At 42.0% G+C, this 21,935-nt stretch overlaps 1 protein-coding gene across 1 annotated transcript in view; it reads left to right on the forward strand.

Annotated features, from left to right (window-relative positions):
* The window catches only part of gfod1 (glucose-fructose oxidoreductase domain containing 1), a 35,189-nt gene that overhangs the window by 1,281 nt on the left and 11,973 nt on the right, over positions 1–21,935 (forward strand). The gene's annotated exons all lie outside the window — the stretch shown is intronic.

Below are 21,935 nucleotides of genomic sequence, written 5' to 3' on the forward strand. Positions count from 1 at the left end.
TGAGGCTGCTGCTGACCTTCGGATTAGGGCATTAGACTTTAGGTGTAGGACTGTGCAGTACTTGTGGAGTCAGGAAGAATGTGTATAAGCACAGAAGTTTGACCTTTATTGACAGGATGCAGATGGGTATGAGTCTGAGTTTGGGGACTCCCCCTAAAACAAACACCAGACTTTAACCTGTGTTAGTGAAACCACTGACACAGAGAAGAGGCCTGGGTGCAGAGAAAGGAGACCCACAAAGAGAGGCTGTTCCAGTTTAAATGTGGAGCAACGCAGCCTATTTTGGACGTCACATTTGGGAGCCTTGGAGCTGCAGTGAAAGAACGGTGGCAAGGTCTGCTGAGCTCTACTCCACACAGTCTGGCAGCAGAGCTCAGCTGGCACTTCGCTCTGATAGGTCAGGTTTGTGACTGCATGACAAATGGGTCCAAAGATGCAAAACATCCAGGGAGGAAATGAGTTACACATATTTCATGTTAGCTAAAACATTTGACAGTGGGTGCACAGTGACAAGATTAATATTCTCCTTACTTTTACAAGGTAACATCCTCAGATTGTTTGATCAACAGTTCTGATTATATTCAGTTTACAATGATAAAAAACAGCAAATCATCATGTGAGAAGCTGGAACCACTCAGTGTTTCCCTTGAGAAATGACTTAAATGATTAACCAGTGATTATCATTTATACTAGTACATAATATTCTGCCAACTGACTACTCACAATATCAGCTAATCATTTCAGCACTATTAGATTCATTGCACCTGCTCACAACAACGTCCATTCACGGTGCATTGACACGTTTTGTGACATTTATTGAATGTAGAGAGCGATGAGGAATGAAAGAGGAGAGTGATGTGAAAACCAGACGTTTCACTGCATCATGGTCAGCGCCTAAACCCCTCGGCCACAAGGGCAATTCAATTTATTCACTTTACTGAAATACTAAAATATGAACCTTTCAGTGCTTTAATAATCCGGTTATTGTTTAGGCTTTCATCTAACTAAACAGATTTGAGTAAAGTTCAAGATCTGATGTTACTGCCTCTTTTAAAAAGGTCAAAGCTCCAGCCACGTGCTGGCATGATGAAGCTTGTAGTCTGATGTTTGCTTCAGTCTGACTGGAGTTTTGACCCTTTAAGTCTGTTTCCCTGCTCCATCCGCCTTGGAAGTGGGTGCCAGAAATCCCTACGCTGATTTTTACCACCTTAACTAAACAGGCTCCAGGGTTACGATCCAAACAATGACTGTGGATCTAATGAGAGAGGCTGCCGTGACCATAGAAACGATGCTCCTCTTGTCTGTCACCGCCGCATCAGCGCGACCTGACAGCAGCAGCAGTGTCTGCATGAACAGGGACAGAGACAGAGGAAGAGCCGTGTGACTGTGTGAAGGACGGGGGGACCCATGAGGACCAGGTCTTGTGACTGGACTTGGCTGATTTCATAGTTGAAGGTCGACATGTTGTGACACGGAGCACATGAAGTTTTACGTGATTTTGAAATGGTTGAAATGGGCGTTTTAATTTTTGTGTCTGTGACTCCCAGTCTAAAGAGAGATAAGGCCTCTGTGGCTCCGTTCATTCTCACACTGCTGCCTTATTTGCTCATTGGCTTCAGTAAATTCCGTGGAATGGCAGCTTGAGCTAACAAGAGGGACAGGTATGAAATACAGTCGATGGTGTTTGTTCATACCGTGACTGCACTAATGTACATGCTCGGGCTGAATCACAGGCTACACGTGCAAACAAACACTGAATCTCTTCGCTGCTGGTAAGGAAGTAAATTCCTCTCTTCATCCTGTCGATGCATGCGCCTGTGTGCAAAATGCAACCGTGTACGAAGGTTGCACAAGCCAGCTGATCCCGAGCCAGGCTCGCTGATCATGTCCCAGTGAACTTGACTCAACCTGCGCACCCGGCCGCCGCAAACTTGTCAATGGCCATTCTTCCTCTCCTTCCTCTCGGCTCATTTCCTCACGGCTTCATTGTGTGAGCGCCGCCTGTTCCTTCCCACCCACCTCTCTTCCTCAGCCACCGTCACCCAGCCAAGTCTGGGTTCGGTCCTATTTGCATTCTGTTGGATGACAAACATAAAATACTGTTTGCACATTCTCTTGAATGATTAGGCCAAGTCAATATGTGCTTTTTGAGAGTGTGCACTTCTGTAGTTCTCTGTGTATCCGTCTGGCAGATAATCACTTATTGTACTGTACTGTTGGGGGCACTTCTATCAATATTATGCACATTTATAACATCATGATGCACAGCTGCACGTCTTTAAATTCCTTTCTTTGTCCGACCAACAGCTGAAAACTCAAACGGCAAACAGAGAGCAGATTCTCTCACTTGAGCAGCTGGACCCGGGAATTGTTGGCTGTTTTCTTGATAAATGAATCAAGTGATAAATCAACGAACCAAGCACTATAATGATTGACATGTTATTGACACGCTATTCATGGAACCTTTTTAAGAATCCAAGACACTGTAGAGCAGCCTGAGGTACAGGGAAAGATAGCTCAAGTAGCCCAGTTTGAAAAAGTTGCTTGGTTAGAAAAAAATATATAATATAATATGATTATATTGCTGTTTTTCATATTTCAGTCTGTTTCTTACATAATTATATTATTGTATTGCAGTTCAAGGTACAATGTGTAAAATTGCAAAAAAAATAATATATTTTTCTGCGATAGTATTTCATATGACGGGAAATATTGCAATATTAGATACTATCAATTATCGATGTATTCAGTATTATCAAATATCAGCCCAAGCCTAGTGTGGATATATTTAATAGGATTACAAATTGATGTGATGCTGATTTTTATTGTATTTATTGTCACAATAGCCAATAAACTATCAGCTCTGACTGCACAGGACGACCCTCCCACCAGCTGGAGTCAGTTATAACTCCTGATAACACCAATGAAGACGGACTGAAAACTAGTTAGTGCACGAGCAAAGACATTTACATAGGTGGCTAAAGGTTGGGTGAAATGTGCAGCTTCGGCCGAGTGGTAGGATAATAAAATCCACCTTTTAGGAGAGACTGTGTTTTAGATTCCTGCGTCTGTCTTCAACCTCTAAGATACAGTTTAATAAAGACCAAACTCATGACGGTCTTGTTGTGAAACATCTTCCGTATTAATATCAGCTTTCCATTGAAATGATCCCTGTTACACATCAGACAAAGTTTCAGTGTATTGCATCATTGTGATTCCTGACAGTCGTAGGAGGGTCACACACTCAGTCAGCAGTCACTGACCAGAGCAGCCTGTGTGACGCTGACTTCCTCTTCTGTCAGGGTGTGTGAGCTGATAGTCCTGCACCTGTGGCTCATTGCTCACCTCATGGGCTGAGTTGATAAGTGTGATCAGACTGGAGGAATGTGAACTTTGGTTTTTTTTGTCTCCTATTTTCTGTCTTTATATGTGTTGTCGCTCATATTAACCTCAAACAGAGCTCCCTGCAGGGTTAGACCGAATAAACTGTCCTGAGGTCAGTGATCTCTATACTTTACAAGTGAGATACAACTGTCTTACGTGGTTTTGAATGTATCTTGTATTGTACTAGCAACCATAACAAACAGCTGCCCTCGCTCCTTCTGGATTCTGAGTCAGAAGGTGATGGGTAGCTGCTTGTGAGTGTCACAGGTTGAATCCTGGAAAGTCAATCAAACAACTGCAAAAAGACACAAAACAACCACAGAGTTATGCAAAGTGACCAGAAAGAGTCACAGAAAGACTGAAAAGAGAAGCAAAATGACAAGTTTCAGGCGGGGGGGGGGCTTGCTCCTACTGCATCTAGAAGGGGTGGGGGGCCTTTTATAACTATTACTGTCTCCACGCCCCATTGTCTCATGATCTGTCCATGACTCTGGTGTACCAACCCCCCCCCCCCCCCCTCTTTCAACAGTTTGTAACTGCCCCCGGTTGGATGAGTAGACCGTATAGACCCGGGGCTGTGATGAAAATGGAAAAACACTGGTACAAGTCAACAAAATGCTCCACGTGTTTTTCAGGTTTTACCCGACTAGCTCACCCCTCAGTTCACCTCACTCGTTTCAGCAACCAGCTGTTCTTGTTGAGCAGCATCTCTCCTTCCACCAGGATTTCTGCCTCCTTTCTCTTTTTTACTACTGCGGCATTCCTGAGGCGTCTGATGTCACTCGGGCTTTCTCAGTGTGAAACACACACACACACACACACACACACACACACCAATCTGCTGTCATGTGTGAGCCTGAAGCATTTCTTGGCCACCAGTCTGTGAAAGTGCAGATTCAAGCTTCTTTCCTCTGTTTTTTCAGATCCATTCGAATACATTTGCATTTCCAGGACATTGCAGCCTGAGGAGTTCAGACAGACTGCTGTGTGTTTGTGTGTGTGTGTGTGTGTGTGTGTGTGTGTGTGTCAGAGTCCTGTATAAGATACACAACAGTGTAGTTTGGTAGATTTGTCAGTTTCTCAGTAATAAAGTGTTGCGGTGAAAAGTAAGACGGCTGGTGCCCTACTTTATTTTTTATCCTATAGGTTTACAGAGTTGTTCCAGTTTTTGGGAGTCATTCACGTGGCTGTGAACAGGTGTCTCAGGTGTCACCTTATAAAGACCATAACTGTGTTCAGGCTCACTGGTCGAGCGAGTGGAGGAGAGTCAGTGGACGTGTGTCTGATAAAGAAAAGGCAAAGAAACCTAATCTGAGACATTGGAAACATAAATTTAAATTCATCAAATAATTTTGTAATTAAATCAAACAAAAACACATTACAACTCAAGATCCATGTACTAGCTTTTTTTCCCCCAAGAGCTTTCAACCACACCTCATGATCTTCCTCAGTGGATGGAGTGTGCTTTGTTGTCACGGAGGTAGTTTAGTTTTCATCATGTGATCTATGCAGTCATGGAGATAGTTAATCTGCTCAATCTCATGTGGTGAGGAAGACTGTGAGATGTGTCTGAAAGCTCTGGAAAAAGCTAGTAAGTTGACCTTTAGTTATTATTTGATTCTTTTTTTTTGAAGATACTGAAAAATATGTTGCATATGAGGAGAAATTGAAGAGGAAATTATCAATTAGATATTGATCAGTTGAACATTTGATCCATTAAATGTCAGAAAATAGTGAAATTGGTTCTTTATAGTTTCCTACAGCTCAAGCAGAGGCTCTTCAGATTGCTTGTTTTGTCCCACTAGATTTTTTGCATGAAAAATAATTTTTATTGACAATCACATTTTTAGATCGTGCTCTTATTTTGGTAAGTTACAGGGGCAGCGGCCAGATGCTGAGAGCGAATCTGGGTGAACTGAACTGAAATGTAACACGAGCTCACAGAGGTTTCAGGTGCACTTTCTGTCCCTTTGTGCAGTTCAGTTTTGTCGGTGGGAGGAGGAAGTGGTGGGAGAGGAGCCCTTCTCCTCCGCTGCATGTGACCTGGAGACTTCTGTGATGAGCAGCAGGCGTGGAGGTGGAGTCTTTTTTACAGCAGTTAATGACGCTTTAGGGGACGTATGAGTAAAATCCCCCTCAGTAGTTTGTTCCATAATTTATGAGATTGTGAAATGAATGAAATGCTGCTAATACATGAAGTGAAAAAAAATGACGCAAACCACAAGAGAGTTGAAAAGGTCGAACAACGATGACTGAAATCACATGGCTACTGAATAAGAAACTGACCACATTTAAGTGTTGCCTGCATCAACATTGTTACTCATAATGAGCTAACTTGATTAGCAACATGTCAGGGTCAGTTCACCAGCCTAGACCCGACACACAATGAAATCAGAGGAGCTGCTGAAAGGCTCAGATATTTTTAAAGTATATTTGAAATGAATCGGATCTGTCTCATGTCAGTGATGGAGGCTGGTATCGAGTATCAGTTCAGTGTGAGCTGAGCTGCACAGCCAGACGCTTTCTCATCCCTGCAGACTGGACCAGACTGCGCTGTCTAATTATAGCATCAAATGCTCAACATCACACAATAATATTTTGAAGCAAAACAGAAGAGCAGATCTTCCATTGCTCTATAAATTTCCACCCTTAAAAAGCTGCACCAATTGATATTTTCGCGGGTCAGTTGACAGCTCGTTGTTTTGGTTTTGCAGGTGGTAACTTTGATGTTGTGACCTTGTTTGCAGCCATGGTCAGACTAGTGGAGCAGGAGGTGGTAGAAACTAAAACAGAGCTAACCTCAAGTGAATGCTCCGTATCTGCTGCACATGTAAATATGCAAATGTTTGCTAACACTTCCACCATAACAACTTTCTAATGTGTTATATGTTGTGTTGTGTGTCAGCTTGTTGTGCTGCTCCCAAATGGCCAAAACAATTAATTAATGCAAATTTAAAGCTACACTACCTGATTGTTTTGGTGTCCTGAAACATAACAGACAATCAGACAGTGCATCTTTAAGTTGCTGACTGGTTTTAACACTATAGGATATTTCCCACCTTTTCGCACAAAGGATAACACCAGAGAATGAATTGAAAGCAGTGGAGTATTAATTAGATAAGGCAGAGAAAATGGATTGAGATGTCAAATGTTATCAATGGCTGACTTTCTCAGTGAGTTTATCCTGACAGCTCTGCCGTCATGGAAACTTTAAATTAGGTTCTGAAAGCCAATAATTTACCTCCACCCTAATGAAAAGCTCCCGTCACATGCCCTCATAGGGTGGCACATCTAGCACTCATGACCTGTTGAATAGATTTGTCTTTTAAAATGCCATTCAACAGCAAAGTGAACTCATGTATAAACTGTGAGGAAAGTGACACCATGCAGGCTGTAAAACCAGGCAGAGAGCAGGTGAAGGTGATTGGATAGATACAATATACCAAACAGTGATTTATTACAGTGTCTCATCATCCCTATAGATATTATCACAGTGAGAGTAAACATGTGACGTCTGCATGAGATTATAATGGACATGTGTTGAGTTGTAGCAGCGGTTCGGCAGCACTCTGATGAGCTCTCAGACACCTGCTCTGAAGGGCCACCCAAAGGCAAAGGGCTATTTATAACCTGACTGCAAAGGGCAAGCAGGTGTCATCATAAATACATGTTCCCACCGCTGATGCTGTTACGCAACTGCACTTCCGACCAGTGACGAGCCCTTTGGCAGCCCACTCAGCTTTTATAAAGGGCCAGTACACCCAAAACGTGCAGCCTGTTTGATGATGTACTCCTAGAAAGCAGCTATAATTAGAAAGTTCGACTGTAGTCAGCTGCTTCTTTGACATCAGATGTTCTTTAGATATTTTAAAAAGTTAAAATGTAATACTGAATATTTTTCCATGGGACAATATAAACAAATAGGACATATTTGTGGAAACAGACCTCAAACCTCTGGGAGTTATATCCTTAGTAGCAACAGCTGCCTACAGATGTTGCTATGAGATTTTTTTTTCCTCCTGTTTTGCCTTTAAAGTTCCATGTTTTCCTCTTCAGTGTTTTATTTGAAGTGTTGATTCCTAAGAAGATATATTTGTGGTTTTAAGAACCAAAAATCTCAGTGTAGTTTTACATCTCCTCTCTCAGGCTTCTCTCTGGAGCTCTAGCACCAACAGGTCAGTGAGCCAATCAGAAGAGAGGAGGCTCTGAGTCTCTGTTCTGATTGGCTGACTGTTTTCTGAGTGATCCAATACAATTATAGCAGATTTCAGGCAAACACAAATCCTGCAAGGTTGGACGGTGGATGAAGGTGGGCGGGGGTGGGGCATGGCTGAGGGCTTGGTCACTGCTTTGTTGTGACATCACAAAGTTCCAGAAGTCCTGACGGCTGGTTTTAAGGCTCAGTTTCTGAATACAGGCTGTGTGCATTTCTCTGTGGACTGAGGCTTTGATACTGTCACAGTATTAATGTAGAACCTAGACCTGCTTTATGATCAAACTACACATGGACATTTACCTTTACATCTACATCTAGGACGATCCATGGTGCTGTAAAGTCTGTATTCCAGTCAGGAAGTAGAGATGTCGTACATTATCAGTGATTCAAATCACATAAGGGAGGAGCATGAGTCACAGAGTAATGCAGGGAGTGCTCATATCATGGATGGGATTAAGCAACAGCCCCCAAACTGGTTAACTTCCTTTGTGACCATTAGAATTTAAATGATAATAAAAAACGATTTGTTGATATTGCACCAATGACTCAACCAAAAAAGATTGATGAGATTCGGGGAGAAACTTAAGCCTTAAAAACAACCTACAGATTTACCCAACTTAATGTAACCAGACTTTCCTGACCAGAAAGAATCAGCTCCATTTTCCCCAGTGCGACCTCCCTTGTATTCATCCGCCTGATGGATTAGGGCCTTTGGGTTCAGCTGTGTTTCAAACAAACCAACAGTCTTGAGCTGGAGTCAGCCTCAGACACGGAGGTATGCTGCCATTCCCAGGCTTTTCTTTCCCAGTGTCTGCTTGTTTTTTTCGCCACAAGTTTCCCACTGGTTCACGTTCATGTTCTCCTGGACGTCCATTAACATGCTAATGACGCGTCCTGGGAGCGTGTGTGTGAATGAGCGTGCGAGAGAGTGGAAGGGACGGAGGGATGAGGAGCGCAGTGAGGAAGAATGGCAGACGGAGAAAGCTTGTCTTCCTGTGAAATTGCATTTGTGTGTGATGAATGGTTGGAAGGGGAAGGCTCTTTCAGCCTGCCGCCATGCTGCGCTGACAAGTGAGCATTCCTGAGGAAAATGAGAAAGTCCTCCTCATCCCCACCCCCTCAAAGTCCTGTCTTTCCTCTGCATGGACCAATAGGGAACTGTTGTGTGACGGTGAAGGCTTTGGATGAGGAGTCACATTGTGTTATTAAATCCAGGGGCAAGAGAGAGGGCAAGCTTTTGATATGGAATTATTTCCAAAAAGATTAAAGGAAGGGATTGAAGGCAGGTTTCCACTCAGGAATAATTCTGTATTAGACTGAAACCATTTTTAACCATTGTATTCACTCTGTTTTAAATGAGGAAAAAACATCATCACAACTAGAATCACTGTCTCGTGGTCGTCGCCTCCACTAACCAACCAAGTCCCTCTTTCCTGAGTTACAGCATTGAATAATGGCCAGAGTTGTTTTTGCAGAACATTATGATCTCACAGTGAAGTTGACCTTTGACCCCTTTGGATATAAAATGTCACCACTTCATTTTATCCTTATAGACATTTGAGTTAAATTGTTAAATTGGGCGTTCTGACATATTGCATTCACAAGAACGTCAGGTCACCGTGACTTTGAGCCAAATTTGAAGAAGTTTTATGGATGATTTGTTGCTTATAATGGTTGAAACAAACTGACATTGATGTTTTGTCGCAGTTGTAGTTCAGGCCTGATGCTGTTTTTCATGTAAAGCTATTAAACCATGTTATGACATGCAGATGAAATAACTTAAGTAATTACTGCTTTTCCACCCTAAAATGCCTAACTGATGAGACTTGTAAAACACACCCACTTACTGTGTGTGTGTGTGTGTGTGTGTGTGTGTGTGTGTGTGTGTGTGTGTGTGTGCGTGTGTGTGTGTGTGTGTGTGTGTGTTTGACTCTACTGACTGATGCATGCCGAAACAAAGATACCTCAGCTTGGGGATTGGGAAATCACTTGTGAAATGTTTTCATCTTGCACAAACACATTAAGTAGCGTCCACCAACATGTGCTGTGTTTTCCTCCTCAGCCTCTCTTGTGATCTCTCTCTATAATGTGCTGCTGACTGCTGCTCTGTGCCATGAACTTTATCCAGCTCTTTATTTTCTGTACCCAGCTTGTGCTGTGTATTCCCAAGGTGAAGCTGTACCATTATAGCTTTGCTCAGATTTCCTTTATGTGCCAGTGTTCAAGAATAGGCCTGTCTGTGTTTCTTAATTGGTCATCAGGGACTGAGGACAAGAGGCAGCTGCAGATATTAGAGCAGGGAGGCGGCGGTTCTGTCAGCTCGGGCCTCTGATGGAGTGGCCTCGGTCCTCTGGGGCTGACACTGTTACTGCAGCATGTCTTGGGCTTAATTTTTGTAAACACTTGTGCTTTGAATGGTAAGAAACATGAAGATGGAAATGCAGCATTCACTGACAAACTGCGAGTTAATCATGAAGCAGCTTTACAGTCAAATAGCTGCAACAGGAAGTGATATTTTGGTATACCGCAGTGAAGTGTCTTGCTTCCTGTTCTGCGCGGCGGTGAATGGAAACAGTGCGCTTGTGTGACATTGAGGATTCTTCTCAATCACTTCCTGCTAACAACAAACTGAAACATAATCTTTCACCTTTATCTTTCTTATGAACTTCTTATGCAAAAAAATGGAAAATAATCGCATAGATGGATGGATGGAAAGATGAATACTGAAACACCCACCTTTCTCTCCTGTATCTGTCCATTTTTAGTGTCATGTTTCCAGTTTGGTTCATATCTGTTTCCTGTGTCCAGCTTGTTCTCATGCATGACTCAGTGGTATCACACAGGGCTAAGTCTATTCCTGCAGTCTGCCACTGACTCAACCAGCCACAGGGAGATGATCAGAAACGTAAGAATGAGGGAAAATATGTGCTGTAACTATTTTATCTGCAGACTGTGCACAGCATCTGGTCTTGTCATTGCAGTGAGGTTGCCAAGTTTAGTTCCATCGTCTCTGGGCAGAGAGATCTATTAAAACCTGTTCTCACCAACTGTATCTGGCTTCTCACGCCACAGCTGGAGACACTGCAGAAAATTACTCTGTAAACTGTTGCTCATTAAATACTTCCGGCAACTCCCGCTAAGACCACAAATTCTTTTATTTCTTGTTACTATTTCTGATTGAGTACAAATGAAACGCACATGTGGTGAAGTGTGAGGTGTTTGTAGGTGTAGTTGTCAACTTTAGAGTCAGCTGGTAGTCTGCCTATTTCCAGCCTTTGCTAAGCTATAGATTAACCATAATTGATATCAATCCTCTCCTATCACAAAACAGTGAGCAGGCATATTTCCCAAAATGCCGCACTGTTTTTATAAACAGTGGGTCAGTAAGCCAGCCAGCTGGTCTGTAATCCTGGCAGGGATCCGCTGTCGCAGTATGATAATGAGCAGCGAGATCAGATCAACATGGAAAGATGCAAATAGATAATTTTGCATGAAGTAGAAGACAAGGTTTACTTTATCTCAGTTATTCACACCCACACAGGCAACTACAACCTCAGGGGGTTTTCTTGTGTGTACTTCAGTGACAATACCATATCACATCTGGTTGTCTAGTAGACTTTAATGGGTTGATAATGAAGCAGGTTGGACTCTTCTCTGAGTATTATTTCTACCTGCTGTATAATATGACAGTTCTCTGCAGAGAAACTGACACTGACTGTCAACCCACAGTGCAGGTTTTTTTTCTGCTGTACTTGGTTGTTTGTCGTCTGCACAGTCATTGCACAAGTGCTTTGCATTTTTCACCTTGTTTATCTCACACCCCAGAGGTGCCGCACATAAATGAATCATTGTGTTGGTGCCCTGTCGACTGTTACCAAGCCAGAGTGGGTTATATCCTACAAAGCAGCCGGACAAATCCAGAAACAAATGGCCAAAGAAAAAAAAGGTATGAAAGGCAGTGTTTCAACTAGCTGTGCTGTCTCAAAGGGCAGGAATGTGTCAATAGTTGGTGGAGGTCATCTCAGTTGATTTATGTAACGTCATTGTTGATATCTGGCTCATGTTAGTGATTCAGAGCTTCAGACTGCTGGACCTTCACACTGTTGTGTGTCACATTTTAATTGGGCAGCGTCTCCAGCAGATATCAGTGACCCTGAAGAATACGTGTGACATTTTATGTGATGGTGTTTTGTCTTTTGTAAAATGACCAGGAGACACATACACAAGCTCTTTGTAAGTTCAAACTAATTATGATGTAAGTGTTTACTCAGTGGACATTTACACATTACTGAATTCAAATGAGTGGCAATTCACAGATAGTTCTAGGTAGAGATTAGCGGTTAGCAATATTTAGTAAAGTCCATTAACTGCAGGTGTGACTGTTACATAACTGATCCAACTGACAACGCTAATGCTAGCTTGCTAATATATGACATGTTCATATTAAAGAGTAAAAGAGCTAATGGTAATATGAAATATAGTCAGAATATATGACCTGACATTTGATCAAAATGTTTAATAACGAAAGATTTTTAACTATATTTGATCAAAATAAATAAACATTATTGCTTTGTCATGCTATGCTAATATATCAGGCTAAATGACTAGCTAAGTAGCATCAAGTACATTAGCATAATCAAATATTGCCTGCTTCTAATCTGTAGTAATACTACTAACTCTGGAACAAACATATCTTTATGTATGCAGACATCAATTAAACAAAGTCATACATAGATTAACAAAGGATTAGCTGTTAGCCAGTTCTAATATAAGAGATGCCCTGGCCCACAAATCATATTCAGACATGCATCAAGGAATACGCTTGTTTGATACGGACTGCAGCAAATATCACATCATCATCATTTTTATTTTTATTTTTTCAGTGAAATTAAAATCCAAAACTACCATTAACACTTAAATGGGGATTCATATAGCCTGTATATACATGTATATATGTATATATATGTGTATGTATGTATATATATATATTTCACACAAACTGGTTCTTGTGTGCAAGTTTACTCAGGTTGAATGTGTTTTGATATTTGTTGCATTTCTGGATTCAGAGCATGTTTCCCTTCATTTTTGTGCTTTCTCTCCTGTAGGTGATTTGTCCTTAGGTTCCTAAATATTTGCCAGGTTCTAACTGTCGTGATACAGCTGAAATGATACTTGATCAAAATGCTGTTTAAAAGTGATATTGGATCTGAATTTGTTGAATCTTTCTGCAAAAATAAAACTGTTGTTAGCATAATGATCAAATAGTGTCTGATTACTTAGCACAGTCAGATATGATAGAAGTTTTAGTAATTATTTTTACTAAACCAGAATCTGGTTTATTGCCAAGCAGGTTTTCAACTTACAAGGAATTTGATTTGGTGTTTTGGTGCATATCAATAAACATGAGTAAGTACTGCAGGTCAGATATCTTATATATACATAGTAAAATTAAAAAATAAGATAAAATAAAAATAAAACAATACCTTTAGACATTACTAATGTTTGAACTAGCTAAGACTTCAGCTAAGACAGCCTGATTTTGTAAGTCATTAGTTTGAAACTAGCACGTAGTTATTAAGAGGTTAAAATTGACTTTACACACAGACTATAATTGTCTAACTGTTACAACCCTCTTCAGTACGACGGCTTCCTCCTCCACACTGATATTTATCTTTAACTATCCTGTCACCAAATTCAATCTGTCCTCCATTTCCCTCAATCGTCTCCTTCTCCTTCTGCTCCTCCTTTTCTCTCTTGACCTTGGTGGCAGACAGAGAGCGAGGAGTGTCGGGGGTGTCATCACCATGACAACAGTCCAGATTCAGCGAAGCATCAGTTAGTTTTCCCTCCTCCTCTCTCTTCTCCTTTTTTACTGAATTAAAGGGGGAAGTTCATCTGTCGCTGCCCCGACAGTGAGGCGGATAATAGTGGAGCCTCACTGCACACAGCTGTGCAGGAGGAGCGTCTTCCATTCAGTGAAGATGTCTCCATCCATTAGTTTGTGCCTGAAGTGGCTCGGCTGTCCGCGCGCCTCAGGACATTAATGGTTATTAATGAGCGCTTGCTGTCTTTTTTTATAGTGTCTGCTCGGGGTACAAGTGTTTTTCTTTGCTCCTGGGCTAAATCTCTTGGCTGCATGCTGTTACATTTGCTCTTGAAACTTAAATTAAATTAAATTCAAAAGGTGGAATTCATCTTTATCCTTCTTCTTGTGCTCTCTGCCAGCACGCAGTATGGAGTTAATAAGCTTAGGAGTCAACTGAATAATCATCACGTGCTGTGAGTCATGTGCTCTTTTACAAGAGCAGTGTGTAGACGTGTATTAGTGCATGTGGCTGTGTGTATGGAAAACCAGTGAGTGACCAGTAAACTGTTGGTTCTTTGTGGCACATTAACATTCGGCGCTTCACCTCCTTCATTCAGCCTGGTCCGACACAAAGATGCCCTTCATGGCTCAGACAGAAGCTGCCATAGAAGAGGAGTCAGGTTCACCTCATGTTTGTCGAAGTCAGACTTTTCACAAATGTCCCACAAGTCAACAACAGTTTTCCTTTAATGCTTCTTCATTCAGATCCACAGAGGAGTTCTGGAGCTGATGGAATACGAAGGTGCAGGTGGGGTAGTTTAGTAGTTGGGCATAAAGAGCCATCTTAAATAGGAGTCGCTGAGTCGACAGCCAATCGGCTCATCCCACGTGAAACGGAACAATAAACTGATATCAATTCATTATGTAACAGTTAACACTTCAATAGGTGAGTTAATAAAAGCATACTAAATAAATGTCCTCTACAATATACATCATGTAAATATAATGTCCAGAGATTCATGCAACATCAACATAAAAGCCGGGTTGCATGACAGACGGAACCAGAAGGTATTTATTCTCATACTCATATTCATCTTCCAACATGTCCAGAACAAGGGATTTTTTGATTGCCACATTTCCACATGGTGAAAGTTTTATGTATAGATACAATACAATAATGAGCCTGAATGATACAGTAGAGCTCCAAAGGTGTAAAAAATGTTTTATGGATATTTATTTTGATTATCACACATAGAGGCACATAAAGATCCATATTTCTTAGATGTCGTAGTATTGTGTGTGTTCAGTGTAGAGGAAGAACTCACCACCTTCTTTTGCATTCCTTGTCTCTTTTATATCCCTTGTTGTAAAGCACCACACACCTGCCCAGTCAGTTTTGAAGCTTCAAATATGCAAAGTTTCCCAGAGTGCAGCTGTACACTTCCCTTTAAATATATTAACACCAACACTGATACTCACCATTGGTACAATCTCCTATCATCTATTATTTACCAGCCTCCCTCACTGCTACTTTTTTAATATAACATACTGTGGCTAAACTCTGTCGCCAGAACAGTTGCAGCAGTCACGGCACCATCTCTATGGGTAATGAATCACTCACCTCTATATTATTGATGAGCGCTGGCAGGCTCAGTCGGTGTTGTTCACTGCAGACGTGAGCGGTCCTGTGGTGAGCTGCTCACTCGTTGCAGGGCTCTGTGAATTTTTCCAACTCTTTAAAGCAGCTTATAACGGTCTGACATTCATTCTCCCGTGCTACTGTAATTAATGAACTGGGACACATACACAGGAGGGAGCATGGGTCATTTTTTTGCAGAGCAGTACTGGCCCACCTCAGCCATTCATTAGTATGTAAACAAGCTGAGTTGCTCTTTGTATCGCCTTCATTTGGTGATTACAGGAACAAAAAAAAAAAAGAAGTGTGTCCGGACAGTGTTTTTTGCTTGACCTATACCTGACAAAGGCAAATGGAAGCTGCTCTGATAGTAAAATGCAAATGGCACAGAAGATGTCTGAGGCGAGTCTTTGTGAGGAGGCAGACAGCTCTGTCTTTGGCAGCCATGTTTTATTTGTCTCAGTTGTGTTTGTTACCAGAAGGGCTGCGAGGGGAAGCCTGCTGATTAGGATGCTGTGTGTGATTAGAAAGGAGGGGTAGCAGCTCAGCCCAGCAGTTAATTAGACCCTGGAGGACCACAGGGGGTGCAGGTGGAGGCCTGATCACACACAGACTTACACACTCACACACTTTGCCTTTCCATGAGATGTGTTTAAACAGCTCCAACAAGAAAGCTATCGTGGTCGTCTCCATTTCTGACTGAGGTGGAGTGTGTTAATACTAATAGATGATCATCAGTCCTGCCTGTGATCAATGTAAATCAATTAGTCAGTTCACCCAAAATATGAAGAATGACATTTAACATTTGTGATGAGGAATGTGGCAGGAATCCCAAAATGGATCTGAAATCACATGATCACTTAACACCAAAACTATCTGCATGGACAGATACCACTGGAGCTACAGTGGCTTGCCAAAGTATTCATACCCCTCGAACTTTCCCACATTTTGTCACGTTACAACCACAAATGTAAATGTATTTCATTGGGATTTTATGTGATAGACCAACAAAGTGGCGCATAATTGTGTAGAAGTGGAAGGAAAGTGATACATGGTTTTCAATTTTTTTTTTACAAATAAAAAACTGAAAAAGTATTCAGCCCCCCTGAGTCAATACGATGTAGAACCACCTTTCACTGCAATTACAGCTGCAAGTCTTTTGGGGCGTGTCTCTACTATCTAGAGACTGAAATTTTTGTCCATTCTTCTTTGCAAAATAGCTCAAGCTCAGTCAGATTGGATGGAGAGCATCTGTGAACAGCAATTTTCAAGTCTTGCCAGAGATTCTCAATTGGATTTAGGTCTGGACTTTGACTGGGCCATTCTGACACAAGAATATGCTTTGATCTAAACCCTTCCACTGTCGCTCTGGCTGTATGTTTAGGGTCGTTTCCTGCTGGAAGGTGAACCTCCGCCCCAGTCTCAAGTCTTTTGCAGACTCTAACAGGTTTTCTTCCAAGATTTCCCTGTATTTGGCTCCATCCATCTTCCCATCAACTCTGACCAGCTTCCCTGTCATCCCCACAGCATGATGCTGCCACCATCATGTTTCACGGTGAGGATGGTGTGTTCAGGGTGATGTGCAGTGTTAGTTTTCCGCCACACATAGCGTTTTGCATTTAGGCCCAAAACTTCAATTTTGGGGCTGCAACTTCTCCACAACTTTATCCCTGACATGTGTGCTGTGTTCCTTGGGCTTCATGATGCTGTTTGTTCACTAATGTTCTCTAACAAACCTCAGAGGCCGTCACAGAACAGCTGTATTTATACTGAGGTTAGATTACACACAGGTGGACTCGATTAACTAATTGGTTGACTTCTGAACTCATTTGGTTGCACTGGATTTTATTTTAGGGGTATCAGAGTAAAGGGGACTGAATACTTTTGCACGTCAAACTTTTCAGTTTTTTTATTTTTAAAAAAATTTGAAAACCATGTATCATTTTCCTTCCACTTCACATTTATGCGCCACTTTGTGTTGGTCTATCACATAAAATCCCAATAAAATACATTTACATTTGTGGTTGTAACGGGACAAAATGTGGACAAGTTCAAGGGGTATGAATACTTTTGCAAGCCACTGTAAGTGAAGAAAAAGTTTTGAAGTGAACTGGCCCTTTAAAATACTTTGTTGCACAGTCTACATGACATTACAATAAACACTAGCGTACTCTGTCCATAGCAGTGTTACTAATATTAGAAAGGTCAGTGGGTTTCAGAAGTTGTACCTGTAGAAAGTGGAGCTGGGGAAAGTCATAGATCAATCTACAGTTTCTCTGCACTGAATGAGTCTGTGCTGGTGTATCAGCAATGGTAAGTGCATGTCCCCCATTAACATGTGTTTTTAGTGCATGCATTAGGAACCTCGTGGCCAGGAGCTGCTCCTTTCGGTTACTACTCGCTACTACTAGCCGCTCTGGTGCAGGGGTTAATGGCAGCACTTAAACACATTTAGGAATGCTAAATACCTCGCAACTCAAGGGCATTAGCCGAAGGGGAAAGCCGGCTGAGTGGGACTAATGCTCGTCATCATTCATAGTTCTGCTGTGCACTAATGGACCCGAAGCTCCAGTGCAGACGATGCGCGGCCCGAATGCAACCTGCTGTTGTTAGATATTGTCCAGCTGGTTGCATGGTTAATACAGGACAGCAGGAAACATACCATCACCAAAACCCGTCCTAAATGTCTCAGTAAGACTGAAAGAGCAATACTGGGTTTGGATGTCAGTTGCAATTATTATCCTGTGTTTGTGGTTTGCATATAGTACAGCATCTGTACCAAGAATAATTACCAACTTACTTCTTCATGATCAGGTGGAATATATTGCAGTTGTTTGGTGCTGAGGACTTTTTGTGAAACTAGTCAGTCACTGATCTGTGTTCCTGCTCTGATAACAGCTATTGTTAATAATGACAAGCTACTGGAAAATCAATGTTTTGCTAACGGGCTGACCCTGCCGGTGACTACCCCGAACAGTCATCATACTGTTGGCAGCTCATCTCTGCAGCTGTCTCAGTTAAAGTAAACGCAGCCACAGAGAAATTCTCACGTTGTCGTTAGTTTGAAACTTTCTCTGTTCTCACAGAATTAACCTGAAGTAACTCCAGCTGAGCCAGCTGACACCTGACCTCACCTTCATCTTAAAACACTGTTGATTATATAAGTTAAAATCTAAATCTGGTGATACAGTTTTGTCGACTTAAAATGCCCCTTTAACCCGTCAGATCACACAGATTACTGATACCCAGCTCATGGCCCCTTCACAGCTCCTACAGTGACTGTGTGTTGCTGCATAACAGCGGTGGGTTGTGCCTCTGCTTTGCCTCAGCTGCAGGAGAAAGCCAAACCTCACTGTACTCATACATCACTGCCGTCAAGGTGGCTATTTACATGCTAATTTCAGAGCATGAACGCATGCCAGTCACACAATAAGGGCAAATTAGTCAGCATGAAGCTTGTTTTCTCTGATTTACATCCAACAAGAGAGCCATACTCTGATGAGAATGTATAGTTCTCCATGTCCGTGTCTCTGTTTCACCCCCTCCCTGCTTTGTAATTGCTTTAAGCCAAATTTAATTTGGGATAATCAGGAGAAAGATGAGCCTGGCCTGTCTCTCTGAGTGTCTACTCTCTCTTCCGCAACCATTTTACATTGTTATAACCCATGTTATCGACTGTAGTATGTACACAATCACACATTTGATATTACATAAAAAAACACAATGTATGATCCATTCATTCACAAATGATTTCTGTTGCTGAATTGTTTCCTTTCCTTGGACAACACAATTGTCAAGTGAATATTTTTAAGCTTCACTGTTATCAAGCAGACCACCGAAGAAGGATGAGTCAGTCGTCTCTCTCTTTGAACATTTGCAAAGGCCTCGCTTGTTTATTCCCTTAACTGTGTGTTTGTGCGTGTGTGTGATTTTTTTTTTTTCCACCTCCACAGGCTTTACACACAAAGCTAATTACTTTTCCAGTGCTTCAGTGATGGAGGATGCTTTATGGTCAGCCCCACTCGCTTCCCTTTGTCTGGTCACTGCACTGCTGCACAACAGTATAATACAAAATTGTGTAATCATGTACACAACTCATCACACACAATAGAGCTTCCAAAGAAGGCAGGCAGACAGCTGAGCAGGCACACAGTGTTTTGGTGTTTGCTTGCATGTGGTGGGATGTCTGTAATGTGAACCTGGATGGATGTTTATGTTCAGATCTGATATAAACGTGCAGCTGCATACAGTAACTAACAGCTCAGTGCACTGTGACCTACTGAAACACGAGCAAAGAGAAAAACACTGCATTGAGAACAGTGTCACGACACACCTTCTCTGGGGTCGTTAACACTTATTCACATTATTGATTAATCAGTCTCTTATGTTTTGTTGGTTGAAACGACACATGCTGTTTCCTTCCTAAACAATTCAGCTGCTGTGACAAGACAGTGTGTTGAACAGTGTGTACAGGCTCATATTTAAATCATAAGTAAATCCTCAGAGTCTTTTTGTCCCATCCAGGACCTATCACTCAAAACTCATGACTCATAATCCGTGTTTTTTTTTTAATTGACTGGTGATTCATTTAGTCTGAAAATGTTTTTTGAAAAATGAGAAGCTCAGTCTACGTCACCGAAGCCCAAAAGGACGTCTTCGAATTGTTGTTTGGTCTCTCTATATGAAAACTCTAAAAGACTTGATGTGAAACACTAATGACCTTATAATATAAACATTTAATTCTAGTTTCCACAATTTCCTCAGGATTTAAAGATACTCTGAGCATAAAAATATAAAAGTAGGTTTTAGTAAATCCTCAGACTCCCTGAGTGTCTGAAAACACAACATGAAACTATTCAACATGTGCTGACGGCTTCTCTCTCAACATGACGCCAACATGATACTATAGGTACGACTAATCGTTTTCATCAGCATGCAGGAATGTAAAAAAGCTCCTCCCTGACTCGCCTCCTCCTCGTGACCCCTCACCCTGCAGGAGCATGTGCACGTGCGCGTGCACATACACGGCACAGCATGACGTGGCAGATGGCTATCACTCCCGACTGGTTCCCCTGGCTTTTTCTATTTCTGGCATCCTCAAGCGGAGGGCCCATTGTCTAGGCTGTCACGCTGAAGCGTTCAGCATCCTTCTTAATCCACCTGGTTTTCCTCTGCTGTGACCTCCAGCTGTTGCCACTGGTTCCATATTAAAGATGGATTTCGTGTCATTTCAGCAGAGAAGCGTGGACTTGAATGCAGCTGTGATATTTGTGAGTGGGAGTTCTGGTTCTCCTACTCACAATCAGAAAAGGTCAGAACTACTGTTGTTTCATTAAGTCAAGTGAAATCTATCACAGTTGCCATGGTGCGTTTCCATCAGTAAACAATGAGTAATTACAAACAGTTAGTTTGGAGAAGAACAACTAGTTCTTAGCTTTGCTGTCAAGAACTAAATCTGCCACCCACACCCTGAATTACACCCAACCCCACCTTCCTGCACAGTCACCACCTCCAGCCTTTCCTTCCTCTGTATCCCCGCTCCTCCACCATCCCTATCTCATGCACTGATGGTGTTCCCCCTGTCACACAAACACACATTATCTGGTCCTTTCAACGCCCTATGTGTGTGTGTGTGTGTGATACACTGGAGCCATGCACAGAGGCCCAGATGAGTGTGGCAGCGAGCCGAGAGGAGCGCTGGAATGGAGAGAGCTGGCCTTCACTTGTAATGATGCAGCTGCTTTCTCTCTCTGCCTCTTTTCCTCTCTCACTTTCTCTGTGACTGTGTTCCTCCAAAGAGGAGAGTGACCTGTTCTTCCTGCTGCCGTTCTAGCAAGATAGTAACAATGATAAAAAATAGACGCACGTCCAAAACCCTGAAGTATTAGGATATAGATAGGGTGTTAAATGATGTAATAATGTGAGGGTGTCACCTGGTAGAGAGCGTACCATGAAGGTGTAGTCCTAACTGCAGCGGCCCGGGTCCAACCCGTGGCCCTTTGCTGCATATCATCCACTCTCTCTCTCTCGCTCTCTCTCACCCTTACTTTCCTGTCTCTCTCTCTCTCACTGTCACTATTGGAATTAAGGCAAAGAAATCACTTGTTGTTCAATGCCTTTAACTTCAAAAGTCACAATTGGGCATTTGCAGCACATTTGTGTATCTGGTTGTGTTGTCAGTATTTGCGGTGTGTTGTCAAACTGATGAAGAAGTTTTCTGAGGTTGTTTTGTGTTTTGTCTATTTGCATGTGTTGAGCTCTCAGGAACCGTAACGATCAGTAATATGCTTTAATTAGATTAAAATTTTAGTATTTCATTGTCATATAACATAAAGCACATGAGAAAGCATGATGTAAATGTAAACACAGATGATGGCACATGCAGGAGTCAGATGCATAAATCTTTGTGCAGGTTTACAAATAAAACTCTGTGTATGTGTGCGTGAAGAAAATATGTGTCAGGTTTCTTTTTGTTAGATGTATAAAGCCGTGTGCAAGCTACGGCTTTCAAACAGCCACTTCAAAGGAATTCAAACCAACACAGAATTTGTTTGTGTTAATTTCATACAGAGTTAAGAGGGCATGTGTTCAGTCAAGCTGAGTTCCACAAACTCCCTCTGCTGGACAAGAAGACTAACTACGTTAAACGGTCTGTTGCTGCTGATCCTGGTGGCCGACTCATTTGTTTAAACTTAGAGCTGTAATGATGTTAAAAAGCTGCACACTGCACCTTTTTAATGAAGATTCAGTGAGTCATCTGTTCCATCCAATTAGTTATAATGCCTCTCTCTCTCTCTCCCCTCTCTCTCTCTCCCCCTCTTTCTCTCCCTCTCTCTCTCTCTGTCCCTCTCTCTCTCTCTCCCTCTCTCTCCCTCTCTCTCTCACTCTCCCTC

The sequence above is a fragment of the Seriola aureovittata genome, chromosome 20 (genome assembly GCF_021018895.1).
Source record: "Seriola aureovittata isolate HTS-2021-v1 ecotype China chromosome 20, ASM2101889v1, whole genome shotgun sequence".
Lineage (NCBI taxonomy): Eukaryota > Metazoa > Chordata > Actinopteri > Carangiformes > Carangidae > Seriola > Seriola aureovittata.